Source organism: Hyperolius riggenbachi, chromosome 2 (genome assembly GCF_040937935.1).
Source record: "Hyperolius riggenbachi isolate aHypRig1 chromosome 2, aHypRig1.pri, whole genome shotgun sequence".
NCBI classification, from domain to species: Eukaryota; Metazoa; Chordata; class Amphibia; order Anura; family Hyperoliidae; genus Hyperolius; species Hyperolius riggenbachi.
The window spans coordinates 139,021,688-139,037,887 of NC_090647.1; the positions used below are offsets into that span (position 1 = coordinate 139,021,688).

At 47.4% G+C, this 16,200-nt stretch overlaps 1 protein-coding gene across 1 annotated transcript in view; it reads left to right on the forward strand.

Annotated features, from left to right (window-relative positions):
- Positions 1-1,236: 1,236 nt before the first annotated feature.
- LOC137545828 (retinol dehydrogenase 7-like) overlaps positions 1,237-16,200 on the forward strand; it is a 60,507-nt gene continuing 45,543 nt past the window's right edge. Inside the window, exon 1 of the mRNA XM_068267505.1 lies at positions 1,237-1,415. The gene's annotated coding sequence lies outside the window, so the exon portion shown is untranslated. The remainder of the gene's footprint in view (positions 1,416-16,200) is intronic.

Sequence of the window (16,200 nt, forward strand, 5' to 3'; positions counted from 1 at the left end):
CAACAAGTAATCAATACAGTAAATATATGTATTTCCTAATCTAGTGTGAAATCCCCGGGGTCCTGCCGGATCAAAGCACACAAGGATCTGACTAAGGTCTGAGCGCTTTCACCGTGAAGTATTCACAACAACAGACAATGAGCTACTGACATCTCCAAGCTTAAATGCAGACAGGCAATTCCAAGCGTCCCACCCAGAACACTTCCACCAATCAGCAAAGAGAAACAGCAGCCCGATGTCAGCTGACCGGTCGGTCAGCTGACTCGTCTCCTAAGCCCATAAAGGTCCTGCCGCTCCGTGCGCGAGCGTGCCGACCTGACCTGATGTGCAGCAGAGAGACCTGTTCTGCCGGAGGCCGTGAGAAGTGCCTGCGACGATGCGGCGACAGCCGCGATGACGTCAGACGCGGAAGCAGCGGTCGCGTTGCTTTCCGCCGCTGAGGTAATTTCACCATTCCTAACAGTACTCTGGCATGTCACAGTCCAGGTGTTAGACCCCTTGCAACAACTTCCCATCACTTTTGTGGCCAGAAAAAGTCTTTGCAGGTTTTAAAGTTTGTCTGCCCATTGAAGTCAATGGCGGTCTGCCCGATTCGCATGAACTCAGATTTTTACGGAAGTTCACATCTGCGGACCCAAAATCTCAGGTGCCTGAGATGAACAGCGGCTCCTCTCTCACTCCTTCCCACTAGAACCAGTCGCATGCGTAATGACGAAACCACGCACGTGAGTAAGGGAGGAGCCGATGTTCGTCGCAGGCACGATTGGTCTAGTGAGTGACACCAACAGGGCCCCAACACAAGGCAGCTGGATACAGAGGCTGGTGAGTGATACAAACGGCTACTGCAGCTATTTACAGCACACTCAGCTATGGGACTGTGACAAAAGGTGGGTGGACACAATGTAGGCAGACAGAAGTGATACAAGCGGCTTTGGGAGAGAAAAAGTGCGTCTTATAGTCTGAAAAATACGGTACATTAGCTGGGCCAGCAGCTCCTATTGTGGACAGTGCTGGCGCCGGACTACTGACAAAACAGAATGAGCGGCCAATAGCTGAGATGGCTGCTCTGCTCTCAAGAGAGGGCGGCGCTGCGTGTGCAAGATGTGCACGCCCCCTCAGCTGTCAGAGAGCCGCGGGGCTCTTCTAGAAATCTTGCCTGTTTGTGGGGGAGCCATTAGAACAAACAGTCAGAACTAGTTTTTCCTGTCAGAGACTCAGAGCCCCGGCGGTAGCTGAGCGGATAGGTGTGTGGTGCACTTGTTCCTGAGGTGATTGAGTAGAGGACTGAGCTTGCGGCAGCAGTGACTTATGAGGCCGACAGAGCAGCAGGACTAAGAGGAAACGAAAGACACAGAGAAGAGAAAGAAAGAGAGAAATACTGAAGTACAGCAGAGACGTGACGGAAACACAGGAATGTAAGTTATGCAAAAGAAGAGAGAGGCAGATCGGATGAAAAGTAGAAAGCAAGTGTACAGAGCAAAATAAACAATAAGAGAGTATTTACCACAGGCAGAGTACAGTACAATATAAGAGTAAAGACAACAGACTAAGCGCAGAGACAGCAAGACAGCAAAGTATAAGAGATTGAAGACTCAGTTTAATATCTGGAAAGATTGTGACAATACGAGACAGTGATAATCGTAATCAGATAATTACAATTACGTGTACATTTCATGTAAATTTTTGCATTTACACTTATACGTTATAGCAATTTGTAAATTCAATTGATTTTGTATAGTAATTCGTAACTTCACCTAAAATTTAGTGTAATTTTCGTGTAATTTCGTGCCGATTTTGGCAGTGAATAGCAAAGCGCCCATACATGGTAGTGACACTAAAATTGCTACATATGTTGAGGAGAATAGTGGTACAATCCAAAACATTTTACAAAAAGACCTTGCAGTTTTTAAGAAAATAGATTGTAAAAATGCAAAGATAAAATGGTTTTTAAACAAAAAAATGACATTTAAAAACATTTTTCCTTGCATATTTGAAATAGATTTTCTCAAAAACTAGAAGGTCTATGTGGAAAATTATTTGTTAGACTTGTGCCCAATATTCTCCTTAACATATGTAGTAATCGTGGTAGCAATAGCATGTATGGGGGCTTTGCAATTAACCGTTAAATTGGGCACAACATTTTTGCGAAATTGCACGGAAATTAAGTGGGAAATTACACGAAATTATGAAATATTACTATTACATACATAATGAATTATGATTTTCGGAGAAATTTCACATTATGATGCGTAATTGCAAATTTCGATGCAAAATTTTTCATATGCAAAGTTTCAGCCCACCACTGCTGGCAGACAAGATTCAGAGGCGATAGCACATAGGCTACAACAGTCCTGTTTTTTGTGGGACTCTCCCGTTTTTGGCCATTCTGTCCTGAATCCCAATCCCCACTGGCAGAATTATGGGTTTTGGCAAACCAGGAGGAGTAGAAGACTGAATACCTGCTGACTGTGTGTAGTGTGCTATTGCTGCAGGCAGCCGCAGGCAGACTGTGCTCCTGGCATCTGGTGTCTCAGCTGACATGCATCCCCTTTACCCTGCACTGATTAGCAGCTCCTCGTCTCTAAAAAAAAATGGCTCAGTAACTTCTCCTCCTCTGCTTTGGTCTCTCTCTCTGTTTTCTTCACTCCCCAGCCTGTGCCTGTCTCTTTTCATTTGATAATTTTTCATCTTCGTTTTAAAATAGCTTTCCAGCACTTTTCAACTAAAAAAGTATTAAAAAGTAAGTGAAAAAGTGCTACCAATATTATTTTGAACATTTTCTTGGTTGCTGGTGGTTTAAAAGGCATTTTATTGACAAGTTTAAAATTATCACCTAGGAGAAAACTCAGGTGAAAAAGTGAATTGCATATGGCCCAGTATGTCATATAGGACAGGGGTCCCCAACCTTTTTAAGCCCGGGGCCCACTATCCCGACCAAACTTTTCTATGGGGCCCCCCGGGGGTAGGGGGGGGCGTGGTTAGTGGCGGCAGCAGCCCCCCCTCTTTTCCCTGATTTTAACTGTAGTATATAGGTAAGTAGGTATCTAGGTATAGTTGCCCCCAGTATAGATAGCTAACACAGTTGCCCCTGTATAAGGACTATTATGCCTCAGTATAGTTAGTTAGGTAGTATAGTTACCCCAATATAGTTAGTATAGTTACCCCAGTATGGTTAGTACAGTTAGCCCAGTATAGCAAGTACAGTTAGCCCAGTATAGCAAGTACAGTTAGCCCAGTATAGCAAGTACAGTTACCACAGTATAGCAAGTACAGTTAGCCCAGTATAGCAAGTACAGTTACCACAGTATAGCAAGTATAGTTAGCTCAGTATAGCAAGTACAGTTAGCCCAGTATACCTAGTACAGTTAGCCCAGTACAGTTAGCCCAGTGTAGCCAGTAATTACCCCAGTATAGCTGCCCCAGTGTAGCTAGCAGAGGTGCCCTCTCCCCCCCCCCCCCCCCCAAGGCCGCCACTCCTGTTACCTTATGAGCGGGCGTCCGCTTCCTTCCTTATATTCCTCCAGCCGCGGCCCTCCTCTTCGCAGCATGTCGTATTACAGCAGCGCTTCCTGCGCGGCTGCTGTAAGGAGGGAAGGAGGTGGGGTAGCGGCTTTCTGTAGCAGCGATACGCATCACCGTTACTATGGGAATCGCTGTCCCGGCTCCCTTGGCTCCTTACAGCAGCCGTGCAGGAAGCGCTGCTGTAATACGACATGCTGCGAAGAGGAGAGCCGCGGCTGGAGGAATATAAGGAACAAAGCGGCCGCCCGCTCATAAGGTAACAAGAGCGGCGGCCGCGGGGGTAGAGGGAGAAATCTGCCCAAGGACCCCCAGGGGGCCACGGCCCCCAGGTTGGGGACCCATGATATAGGAGACACAGGTGATATTTGTGAAGTGAAATGAAGTTTATTGGATTTACAGAAAGTGTGCAATAACAGTTTAAATAAAATTAGGCAGGTGTCATTTTATTGATTCCAAAACCTTAAGAACTAATTATTGGAACTCAAATTGGCTCGGTAAGCTCAGTGACCCCTGGCCTATATATAGAGATGGCCGAACGGTTTGCACGAGAACTTGTTCGCACGAACAACGCGGGTTCGTGGCCGCGTCAAATCAGAAACTTTATGCGAGTTCGACCCGCCCCCTATACTACATCTTTGGGCTAAACTTTGGCCCTCTACATCACAGTCAGCAGACACATGGCAGCCAATCAGGCTGCACCCCCTCCTGGAGTCCCCCCCCCCCCCTCCTTATATAAGGCAGCAGAGTCAGCCATTTTCTCACTCTGTGTGCTGCTGTATTAGTGAGAAAAGGGAGAGACATTGAAGAGATAGGGAAAGCGATAGTTAGAAGGTCTGTTAGCTTGCGCCTTGCTGATATTTGTTGATGGAAAGCACCCCAAAACAGCTCTTTGTGTTCTTGTGATGTGTTTTTTTTTTTGTGGCCCACTGACATTGCATATACAGCCCTGTCTGTCGCAGCTGGCCCTTGCTAATTGCTATACTGTGCCAGGGCCAGCACATTCAGTGCCTAGTGTGACTGCTGCACATTGTTTTATATTACCAGCCACGGCATACCTTTCACTGCATCTGTGTGACAGCACGCTGTTTTATACACCAGTCCGTGCATACCGTTTCACTGCACCAGTGTGACTGCACACTGTTTTCTATACCAGTCACTGTATACCATTCACTGCATCTGTGTGACCGCACACTGTTTTATATACCAGTCACTGCATACCTTTCACTGCATCTGTGTGACCGCATGCTGTTGTATGTACCAGCAGTCAGTGCATCCATTTTCACTGCACCTGTGTGACTGCACATTGTTATACCAGCAGTCACTGCATACCTTTCACTGCATACCTTTCACTGCACCTGCGTGACTGCACATTGTTATACCAGCAGTCACTGCAACCTTTTCACTGCACCTGTGTGACTGTACATTGTTATACCAGCAGTCATTGCATCCATTTTCACTGTGTGACTGCTGCACATTGTATTATAATACCAGTCACTGCTTACCTTTCACTGCATCTGTGTGACTGCAAACTGTTTTATATACCAGTCAGTGCATACCTTTCACTGCATCTGTGACTGCACATTGTACTATACCAGCAGTCAGTGCAAACCTTTCACTGCACCTGTGTGACTGCACATTGTATTATACCAGCAGTCAGCCAGGTCGCAATTATTTTTCTAAAAAGGCGATACCCAAACTGTACCGTGATGTTGAAAGGCAAGTGGTGTCATCTCTGGCACACAGCGTTGGGTCAAGGTTTCAACTGACCACAGATGCCTGGTCTGCAAAGCACAGTCAGGGCAGGTACATTACTTATACAGCACATTGGGTCCTTCCTTGTAAGTTTGGTGGTAGCCGTTTCTCAGGCTCCCACTCCGGACCGGAATCGAACCCTGATTCCCCGACCATTACCCGCAGTCAGCATGTTGCAGAAAGTACCAAAGAGAGTTGATCACACAGTTGAATGAATAGCAGACTTGCCCTCCATAAGGCCCCATTCATATCACGGAACGCAGGCGTGTTCCGTTCAGAACACAACGCACAGGAACGCACGTCATGTGCGTCTCTGTGCATTGCGTGGCTGATCCCATTCACTGAAAGTGAATGGGACAGCCGCACGTTTTGCTAGGAAACACGTGCAGCATGCGTTCCCGGACCGCACAGGTCCGGAACGCATGCAGTGTGAACATCAGACAGTGCACTCTATGCACTGTCTGATGTCGTGCGTGTCGGCCTCCCGCACGCGTTCCCGAAACGCGGATGGGAACGCGTGCAATGTGAACGGGGCCTAAAAGATTCTTGTTAAAAGATTTCAAGTGTACTCATCATTATACTGATGAAAGAGTCTCGAAAGAGTCCTGTATTGTTATTTTTCGTCACTACCTCCCCGAGTCGGTACTGCTGCCTTCCTTGGATGTGTAGTGGTAGCCGTTTCTCAGGCTCCCACTCTGAACTGGAATCGAACCCTGATTCCCCGGCTGTACCCGGGGAATCAGTCAGTCCCCACACAGCATCTCTCTGCCTGCCTGCCTGCCTGCCGGCCGCTGCTGCCTGCCCCAAGACTAAATCAGTCCCCACACACCATCTCTGCCTGCAGGCCGCTTGACTGCCTTCTCCGCCACCACCAACAGGGTCCAGGACTCCAGGTGGATTCCTGAAAAAAAGAATAATAATTGTTCTGGTGCGTGTACATTAGAGATGGCCCGAACGGTTCGCCGGCGAACAGTTCCAGGCGAACTTTGGATGGTTCGCAATGGCATGCGACCGCAAACTTTCCCGGAAGTCCGGTTCGCCCCCATAGTGCACCATTAGGGTCAACTTTGACCCTCTACATCACAGTCAGCAGGCCCGTTGTAGCCAATCAGGCTACACTATCTCCTGGAGCCACCCCAACCCTTTATATAAGGTAGGCAGCGCTGGCCATTATAGTCGTTCGTGTCCGTGTAGTAATTAGTGAAGGGAAAGCTGCTGGCAGACTCTCATAGGGAAAGATTAGTTAGGCTCTTGTAAGCTTGTTCCCAGGGCCGGAGACCGGAGCTACCATAGGAAAAAATGGGCAATTGCCCCAGGGCCCCAGAGCCTGTAGGGACCCCCAAGGTGTCCCTCCCCCATCTTAAAGAGACTCTGTAACATGAAAAAGATCCCCTGGGGGGTACTCACCTCGGGTGGGGGAAGCCTCCGGATCCTAATGAGGCTTCCCACGCTGTCCTCTGTCCCACGGGGGTCTCGCTGCAGCCCTCTGAACAGCCGGCGACAGGCCCGACTGTAATTTCAATATTTACCTTTGCTGGCTCCAGCGGGGGCGCTGTGGCTGCTTTCCTCTCCGAACTACACGGAAATACCCGATCTCAGTCGGGTCCGCTCTACTGCGCAGGCGCCGGAAACTTGTGCCTGCGCAGTAGAGCAGACCCGACGGCGATCGGGTATTTCCGTGTAGTTCGGAGCCGACAGCCGTCAGAGCGCCTGCGCAGGAGCCAGGAAGGTAAATATTATGTCACGGCTGCACGTAGGGCTGCAGCGAGACCCCCGTGGGACAGAGGACGGCGTGGGAAGCCTCATTAGGATCCGGAGGCTTCCCCCACCCGAGGTGAGTACCCCCCAGGGGATTTTTTGAGGTTACAGATCCTCTTTAACTGTTGCTCCCCAGGGACTCTGCAGAGTCTGTTAAGTTGGGAGTTGATTTGGGGAGGGTCAGTAGCCAGCTCAGGGGCCCAGGAGGGAAATTTGGCTGCAACAAAGGGCCTCTAATGACGCTTTTTGGTCGGGGGGGTGTCTGTTGAAGGTCCCCAAGGCTAATTTTGCCCTAGGGCCCAATTGTTACTTGAACCGCCCTGCTTGTTCCTGGCTGATTATTATTCCTAAAATAGCACCCCACAACACCTCTTTTGAGAGATAATTTTGTTCTTTATTTTTGTACCCTCCCCCTCTTGTCTTGTCTTCCAGGGATTTGTAGGATGTCAAAAGCCAGCTTACATACATTGACCAGGAATCAAACCCAGGTCAACTGCTTTGAAGGCAGCTATGCTCACCACTATACCACCAACGCTACATGCTGAAGCCAGCCTAGCATGTACCATTGTGATATACCCAAGTTAAACTGAGCTTGCCTAGGGATTTGTAGGATGTCAAAAGCAACTTCACATACATTGGCCAGGAATCGAACCCAGGTCAACTGCTTGGAAGGCAGCTATGCTCACCACTGTACAACCAACGCTACATGCTGAAGCCAGCCTAGCATGTACCATTGTGATATACCCAAGAGAAAAATGAGCTTGCTTATTTGCCTAATTTGCTAGATGAAAGCAGTGGGACATATGGTGATACTGCGTACAGGCTTCAATTCAAGACTTCAGAAAGATCATGTGCCCCCCTGGATGATGCTGGTGTAACACACACAGCAAAGGACAGCAATTTGAAGTCTGGTAGATTCAAGGGCAATGGAGGGAAGGATGAAAAGCTAGGTAGACATGCAACAATTCCTGCTAACCTAAAGCTTACTTGTGTCTTTTTACAACACATTGGCTTAAGACTTTACCAAATCCAATTTTCCAATATGGGGAAGCTTCTCATTTTTTTTTTTTAAGAGTGGTGTCACAGTTCACTCATCTCTTCAACTACAAGAAAGGCCCAGGAGTAGTCTTAGCTATCCTAATATCTATGTTACGGTGTAACGTTTGCGGAGTCGTTTCCATGGTCAGCGCGCCAGACGTGCGCTGACGTGGCGGAAATCCTGCCCAAGCATGTAATTGGGAGAACCCAGGTTAGGTGCAACGCACCAGCAGAGGGCAATTCCCACCAGCAGATGGAGCTGTGGAGTGCAGACGAGCACAGCCTCTGCATGGCCACAGATGCCAGATGGGAATTGTACGGATAATGCAAAGTAGGGCACACTAGCCCTCCAAGAAAGAGAGCACAGAGACAGACTAAATGTATGTTCCCCAAACTAGTCGCCACCCAGCGACGGTGAACACACATTCGCAGAAACAAAGCCACCCTAACTAACCAATGACACACAACCCCGAAATAGAGAACGCGAACGCTTGCTAAACAGTTACCTCACCGAGCCTACAGCAAGCGTTCGTATCAGACAAGGCAGACAGACAGACAGGTGGGGCTGCCAGTAGCAACCGCTGCTCTGGCTAGCACCCCTAAGGCAGAGATACAGAAGAAGGCACTGCCACTACCACTAGGACAAGTGCGATCCAGACAGATAAACAGAAGGGGCTACCAGTAGCAACCGCTGCTCTGGTTAAAACCCCAAAGGCTGAGATACAGAAGGAGGCACTGCCACTACCATTAGGGCTAATGCAATCCAGACAGATGAACAGAAGGGGCTACCAGTAGCAACCGCTGCTCTGGTTAGCACCCCCAGACAGACCGAACGATTTCCTGTCGACCGCCGCTGGCGGCAGGACAATCGCAGCAGAGAAACAACACAGGTAAAACAGATAATGCAACCTGACTGCACTACAGGAGCTGCCTAGTGCAGTCCCTAGAATTACTCTAAGATAAACTTTAGAAAAAAAACAGGATTGATACTCTAGGAGAGTTAATCAGAAACAAACCATGAAGGATGACCAGCAAAGGATTCTGGGAGAACATGGTATTTATACTGTCAGCCTTCAAAGGAGGCAGGTAGGCAATTTGCATAACGAATATATTCAAATTCGTCAGCAGCAGAGCAGGTCTGAAACTTGCAAAGCAAAGACAGGTCTCTTTTCCAGAGACCTGCAGTCCTCAGACCTAAGGAATGGTCAAACAGCTGTCTGTCTGTACAGACAGCTGAGCGGATCATTACATACGGCAGGGCCCTTATTACACTTTCTCTTACAGGGCTATGAAAACCGTTTTGCCCATGCAATAAAGCGAGGTGCAAAAATGAAATCAAGCCTAGCAGGGGATGGTTTCGATCCATCAACCTCTGGGTTATGGGACCAGCATGCTTCCGCTGCACCACTCTGCTTACGTTTGTATGTAACCTTCAAGTTTAAGAAGGGTACATTAGTTGAAATAGTTACACTACTATCTATGTTACAGCAAGGCCCTAATGACACTTTCTCTTACGGGGCTATGGCCACCGATTGGCCCATGTGGTAAAGCAAGGTGTAAAAACCAAAGTACACCTAGCAGAGAATGGTTTCGATCGATAGATCGACCCCTGGGTTATGGGCTCAGCACGCTTCCACTGCACCACTCTGATGCTGTAAAGCAGATGCTTCGTTGTAGGACAAAGTGAGCGAGACCGCTTAGCCGTATGGAAAAATGGGCACTCCTTTGCCCACTTCTTTCCGGCCTTTGTCATCATGAAACGATCATAGAAATATATGTAGAAATTTGATATATACAGGTTTTGTTTAAAGTAGCGTTAAACTTCTTGGAGCAGACTTTTTTCCTCCATCCACAAGACACACATGCATCCACATAAAATCGTTTAGCAACAACTGTGTGCACTGTCTCTGTGGTGCAATCAGTTAGCGTGTTCGGCTGTTAACCGAAAGGTTGGTGGTTCAAGCCCGGAGAGAGAAAGAAATGATTCTATATGGCTATCTGGGGTTCTCTTTGGACAACTGTTGAATGCAAAAGGCAAGGCTGTCCCTGGGTGGGCTTGAACCACCAACCTTTCAGTAAACAGCTGAATGCGCTAACCGATTGTGCCACAGAGACTGTGCATGCAGTTGCTGTTGAATTTATGCCATGCCTCCCTCCAGGTGTTAGACCTCTTGAAACATATTTTCCATCCCTTTTGTGGCCAGAATTAGTGTTTGTAGTTTTGAAAGTTCGCCTGCCCATTGAAGTCTATTGCTGTTCGCAAAGTTTGCATGTTCGCGATCTTTTGCGGAAGTTCAAGTTCGAGGTTCGCGAACCTAAAATCAGAGGTTTGAGCCATCTCTACCTACATATACAGGTGAATCCAATTATGAGAAAGCGCATTTAAGGGGGTCAATTGCAAGTTTCCCTCCTCTTTTAATTTTCTCTGAAGAGTAGCAACATGGGTGTTTTAAAACAACTCTCAAATAACCTGAAGACAAAGATTTTTCACCATCATGGTTTAGGGGAAGGATACAGAAAGCTGTCTCAAAGATTTCAGGTGTCTGTTTCCACAGTTAGGAACATATTGAGGAAATGGAAGACCACAGGCTCAGTTCAAGTTAAGGCTCGAAGTGGCAGACCAAGAACAATCTCGGATAGACAGAAGTGACGAATGGTGAGAACAGTCAGAGTCAACCCACAGACCAGCACAAAAGACCTATGACATCATCTTGCTGCAGATGGAGTCACTGTGCATCGTTCAACCATTCGGGCGCACTTTATACAAGGACATGGTGTATGCGAGAGTGATGCAGAGGAAACCTTTTCTTCACCCACAGCACAAACAGAGCTGTTTGAGGTATGCTAAAGCACGTTTTGACAAGCCAGCTTCATTTTGGAATAAGGTGCTGTGAACTGATGAAACTAAAATTTAGTTATTTGGGCATAACTAGGGGGTGCATGGAGAAAAAAGAACATAGCATTCCAAGAAAAACACCTGCTGCCTACAGTAAAATTTGGTGGTGGTTCCATCATGCTGTGGGGCTGTGGAGCTGTGGGGCCAGTGCAGTGACTGGGAATCTTGTCAAAGTTGAAGGACGCATGGATTCCACTTAGTATCAGCAAATTCTGGAGACCAATGTCCAGGAATCAGTAATAAAGCTGAACCTGGAACTTTCAACAAGACAACCGCCCTAAACACTGCTCAAAATCCACTAAGGCATTCATGCAGAGGAACAAGTACAACACTCTGGAATTACCTTCTCAGTCCCCAGACCTGAATATAATTGAAAATCTGTGGTGTGAGTTAAAGAGAGCTGTCCATGCTCAGAACTAGCCATCAAACCTGAATGAACTAGATGTTTTGTAAAGAGGAATGGTCCAAAATACCTTCAACCAGAATCCAGACTCTCATTGGAACCTACAGGAAGTGTTTAGAGGCTGTAATTTCTGCAAAAGGAGGATCTACTAAATATTGATTTCATTTCTTTTTTTGTGGTGCCCAAATCTATGCACCTGCCTAATTTTGTTTAAACAATTATTGCACACTTTCTGTAAATCCAATAAACTTAATTCACTTCTCAAATATCATATAATATATGTGTTTCTTCTATATGATATATTTAACTGACATTTTTTTATCATAACAACTAACAATTTATGCAGGAAAATCATGACGATTAACAAGGTTGCCTACTTTCACATCCCACTGTATGTCATGGCATCTTGATTGATTTGCATGCTAGCTGCAGGCCAGTGCAGTTTCTAGGCTAAAATGCACCCAGGGCGAGGGTGTAAAAATTGCGCCCCCCCCCCCCCCCCCCGCGAGCAAGGTATGGGTGCCCGCAGTATAGGTTAGCCAGGTCTAGTTGCACTTAGTATAGGTCCCCCCAGTATAGGTAGCCAAGAATAGGTACCCCAGTATAGGTAGCCAGGCATAGGTGAGCCAGTATAGTTGCCCCCGCTATAGGTTAGCCAGGTAGTTGCCTCCAGTATAGGTAGCCAGTATAGTTGCCCCCAGTATAGGTTAGATAGGCAGGCGCCCCCGGTATAAGTTAGATAGGTAGGTGCCCCAGTACAGGTTATTTAGGTAGGTGCCTGCAATATAGGTAGCCAGTATAGTGGCCACCTGTATAGGCTAGCTAGGTAGGTGCCCCCAATACAGGTTAAATAAGTGCCCCCAGTATAGGTTAGATAGGTAGCTGCCCCCCAGTGTAGGTTAGATTAGGTAGCTGCCTCCCAGTGTAGGTTAGATAGGTAGCTGCCCCCCAGCGTAGGTTAGATTAGGTAGGTGCCCCCCCAGCGTAGGTTAGATTAGGTAGGTGCCCCCCCAGTATAGATTAGATAGGTAGTTGCCCCCCAGTGTAGGTTAGATAGGTAGCTGCCCCCCAGTGTAGGTTAGATAGGTAGCTGCCCCCCAGTGAAGGTTAGATAGGTAGCTGTCCCCCAGTGAAGGTTAGATAGGTAGCTGCCACCAGTGTAGGTTAGATTAGGTAGGTGCCCCCCAGTATAGGTTAGATTAGGTAGGTGCCCCCCAGTGTATGTTAGATTAGGTAGGTGCCCCCCAGTGTATGTTAGATTAGGTAGGTGCCCCCCAGCGTAGGTTAGATTAGGTAGGTGCCCCCCAGTATAGGTTAGATAGGTAGCTGCCCCCCAGTATAGGTTAGATTAGGTAGGTGCCCCCCAGCGTAGGTTAGATTAGGTAGCTGCCCCCAGCATAGGTTAGATTAGGTAGGTGCCCCCTGGATAGGTTAGATAGCTAGCTGTCCCCTATAGTGGAGGGGGGAGCCGGAGCCGCGGGGAGGGCAGCCCGACCTCTCCCTCCCTCTCCCGGGCGCCCTCCGTGCTCCCCCCTCAGATGCAGAGCGAGCAGCCGGGAAGCGCTGTTTGCAACTCACCTGCCTGGCTCCAAGCGCTGCTCTCTCGCCGCTGGTCTGTCTCTTCTCTCTGCATACATGCTGATACACGCGGCTTCCGGCTAAACAGGAAGCCGCGTGTATCCGCAGTATGCAGAGAGAGGAGACAGACCAGCGGCGAGAGAGCAGCGCTTGGAGCCAGGTAGGTGAGTTGCAAACAGCGCTTCCCGGCTGCTCGCTCTGCATCTGAGGGGGGAGCACGGAGGGCGCCCGGGAGAGGGAGGGAGAGGTCGGGCTGCCCTCCCCGCGGCTCCGGCTCCCCCCTCCATTATAGCGCCCCCCTCCTAACAGCACCCCGGGCGGCGGCACGCCCCGCACGGGGGTAGAAACGGCCCTGCTGCAGGCCCACCCTGCTGTGTTAAGCTGGCCACTAACGGTCCAATTTCTAGTGAAAAATCGTTCGAGCGATCAGAAATTCTGATCGGACGAAAAATCGTTCACTACACCATCAACTAACCAATCATTTCTTCCTATCTATCACGACCACCAAGAAAATCCAAATTTTCGTTCGACGAAAATTCATTCGGGCGACATTTTTTTCACTCGTTCATAATCGATTGTGTCCACCAATGGAGATTATTTACAACCAATCCGGTCAGAATTTCTGATCGCTCGAACGATTTTTCGCTAGAAATTGGACCATTAGTGGCCAGCTTAAGACTATACCAGATGAAAAACTGTTCCGCTTTCTGTTTAGATGGATCAGTGTCTTATGATGTGCATTACTTTCTTATCTGGTCTTCCAATCCGATCTGTTTACTACTTGCTCACTGTGTCCCTCCCCCCTTCCCTCCTACTATCCATTCGCATCCTCTGCTGCCACTGCCGCCATCAATTTGGGTCCCTGAAAGATGGAAATGCTGGAATACTAATCCCAAGGGAGGGTTTTCATTGGTCCACAACTACTACTAGTGAACCAATGGGAATCCTCCCTGGGGAGGGATGTTTTCCACTGGTCTATTGCAACCAATGGGAGCCTGAGATGCTTCTTCTGGGGCCTTGAGATAGGTATACTGGCATATGCAGCCTGCAGGTATCTTGAGGCAGTTTCTATACTGCCCTGGCATTTTAGGGGCCCTAAACCGTGAGTAGTCCAAACCAAATGCCTCAAAATGACCCGGCCGTGAATAGGACGTTGGGCCCCTTAGCGCACCTAGGCTGCAAAAAAGTGTCACACATGTGGTATTGCCGTACTCAGGAAAAGCATGGGTATGTGTAAAAATACACCCCAAAACACATTATACTACTTCTCTTGAGTATGGCGATACCACATGTGTGACACTTTTTTGCAGCCTAGGTGCGCTAAGGGGCCCAACGTCCTATTCACAGGTCATTTTGAGGCATTTGCTTTCTAGACTACTCCTCACGATTTAGGGCCCCTAAAATGCCAGGGCAGTGTAGGAACCCCACAAGTGACCCCTATTTAGAAAGAAGACACCCCAAGGTATTCCGTTAGTAGTATGGTGAGTTCATAGAAGTTTTTATTTTTTTGTCACAAGTTAGTGGAAAATGACACTTTGTGAAAAAAAAAAAAATCAATTTCCGCTGACTTGTGACAAAAAATAAAATCTTCTATGAACTCACCATACTACTAACGGAATACCTTGGGGTGTCTTCTTTCTAAAATGGGGTCACTTGTGGGGTTCCTATACTGCCATCAGGGATGAGCAGAAACTACGCCAGTGCGAATTTACACATCGTAGTTCGCATCTACGCATCGTAGTTCATAGGCGAAGTTTCAAAACTATGCTTACGAATTTACGCGTAGCAAAGTACCGCTATGCGTAGCTTACGCCCACTATGTTAACATGTGTATTGCGTAGTGAACTACGAATGCGTTACTCGCGTCTAATTTTCCGCATGCGATTGTATGCATACAAATTTACGCATTGAAAAGGGGAATGTGCCCATAGAAGGGTTCCGAGTATATGCATTTATAAAGAAGTTAATGCGTACAATTTTCTGCATACGGGCATAAGTATCCGCATACACTACGCTTCGCACTACGCGTAATTGCGTATTTTAACGCGTATTCTACGAAATGCATACAAAGCGAATATTTGTTTTCAAAGCCGTAGTTTGGCGAAGCATAATACGCGTATTTCCAGCGTAGCAAAGTTGGCTGACTACGACCATCCCTGACTGCCATGGCATTTTAGGGGCCCAAAACCGTGAGGAGTAGTCTGGAAACCAAATGCCTCAAAATTACCTGTGAAATCCTAAAGGTACTCATTGGACGTTGGGCCCCTTAGCGCAGTTAGGGTGCAAAAAAGTGCCACACATGTGGTATAGCGGTACTCAGGAGAAGTAGTATAATGTGTTTTGTGGTGTATTTTTACACATACCCATGCTGGGTGGGAGAAATATCTCTGTAAATAGACAATTGTGTGTAAAAAAATCAAAAACATTGTCATTTACAGAGATATTTCTCCCACCCAGCATGGGTATATGTAAAAATACACCACAAAATACATTATACTACTTCTCCTGAGTACGGCGGTACCATGTGTGGCATTTTTTTGCACCCTAACTGCGCTAAGGGGCCCAAAGTCCAATGAGTACCTTTAGGATTTCACAGGTCATTTTGAGAAATTTGGTTTCAAGACTACTCCTCACGGTTTAGGGCCCCTAAAATGCCAGGGAAGTATAGGAACCCCACAAGTGACCCCATTTTAGAAAGAAGACACCCCAAGGTATTCCGTTAGGGGTATGGTGAGTTCATAGAAGATTTTATTTTTTGTCACAAGTTAGCCGAAATTGATTTTTATGTTTTTTTTTCACAAAGTGTCAATTTCCGCTAACTTGTGACAAAAAAAAATCTTCTATGAACTCATCATACTCCTAACAGAATACCTTGTGGTGTTGTCTTTCTAAAATGGGGTCATTTGTGGGGTTCCTAAACTGCCCTGGCATTTTAGGGGCCCTAAACCGTGAGGCGTAGTCTTGAAACCAAATGTCTCAAAATGACCTCTGAAGTCCTAAAGGTACTCATTGGACTTTGGGCCCCTTAGCGCAGTTAGGGTGCAAAAAAGTGCCACACATGTGGTATCGCTGTACTCAGGAGAAGTAGTATAATGTGTTTTGGGGTGTATTTTTACACATACCCATGCTGGGTGGGAGAAATCTCTCTGTAAATGAACAATTGTGTGTAAAAAAATCAAAAACATTGTCATTTACAGAGATATTTCTCCCACCCAGCATGGGTATGTGTAAAAATAAACCCCCAAAACACATT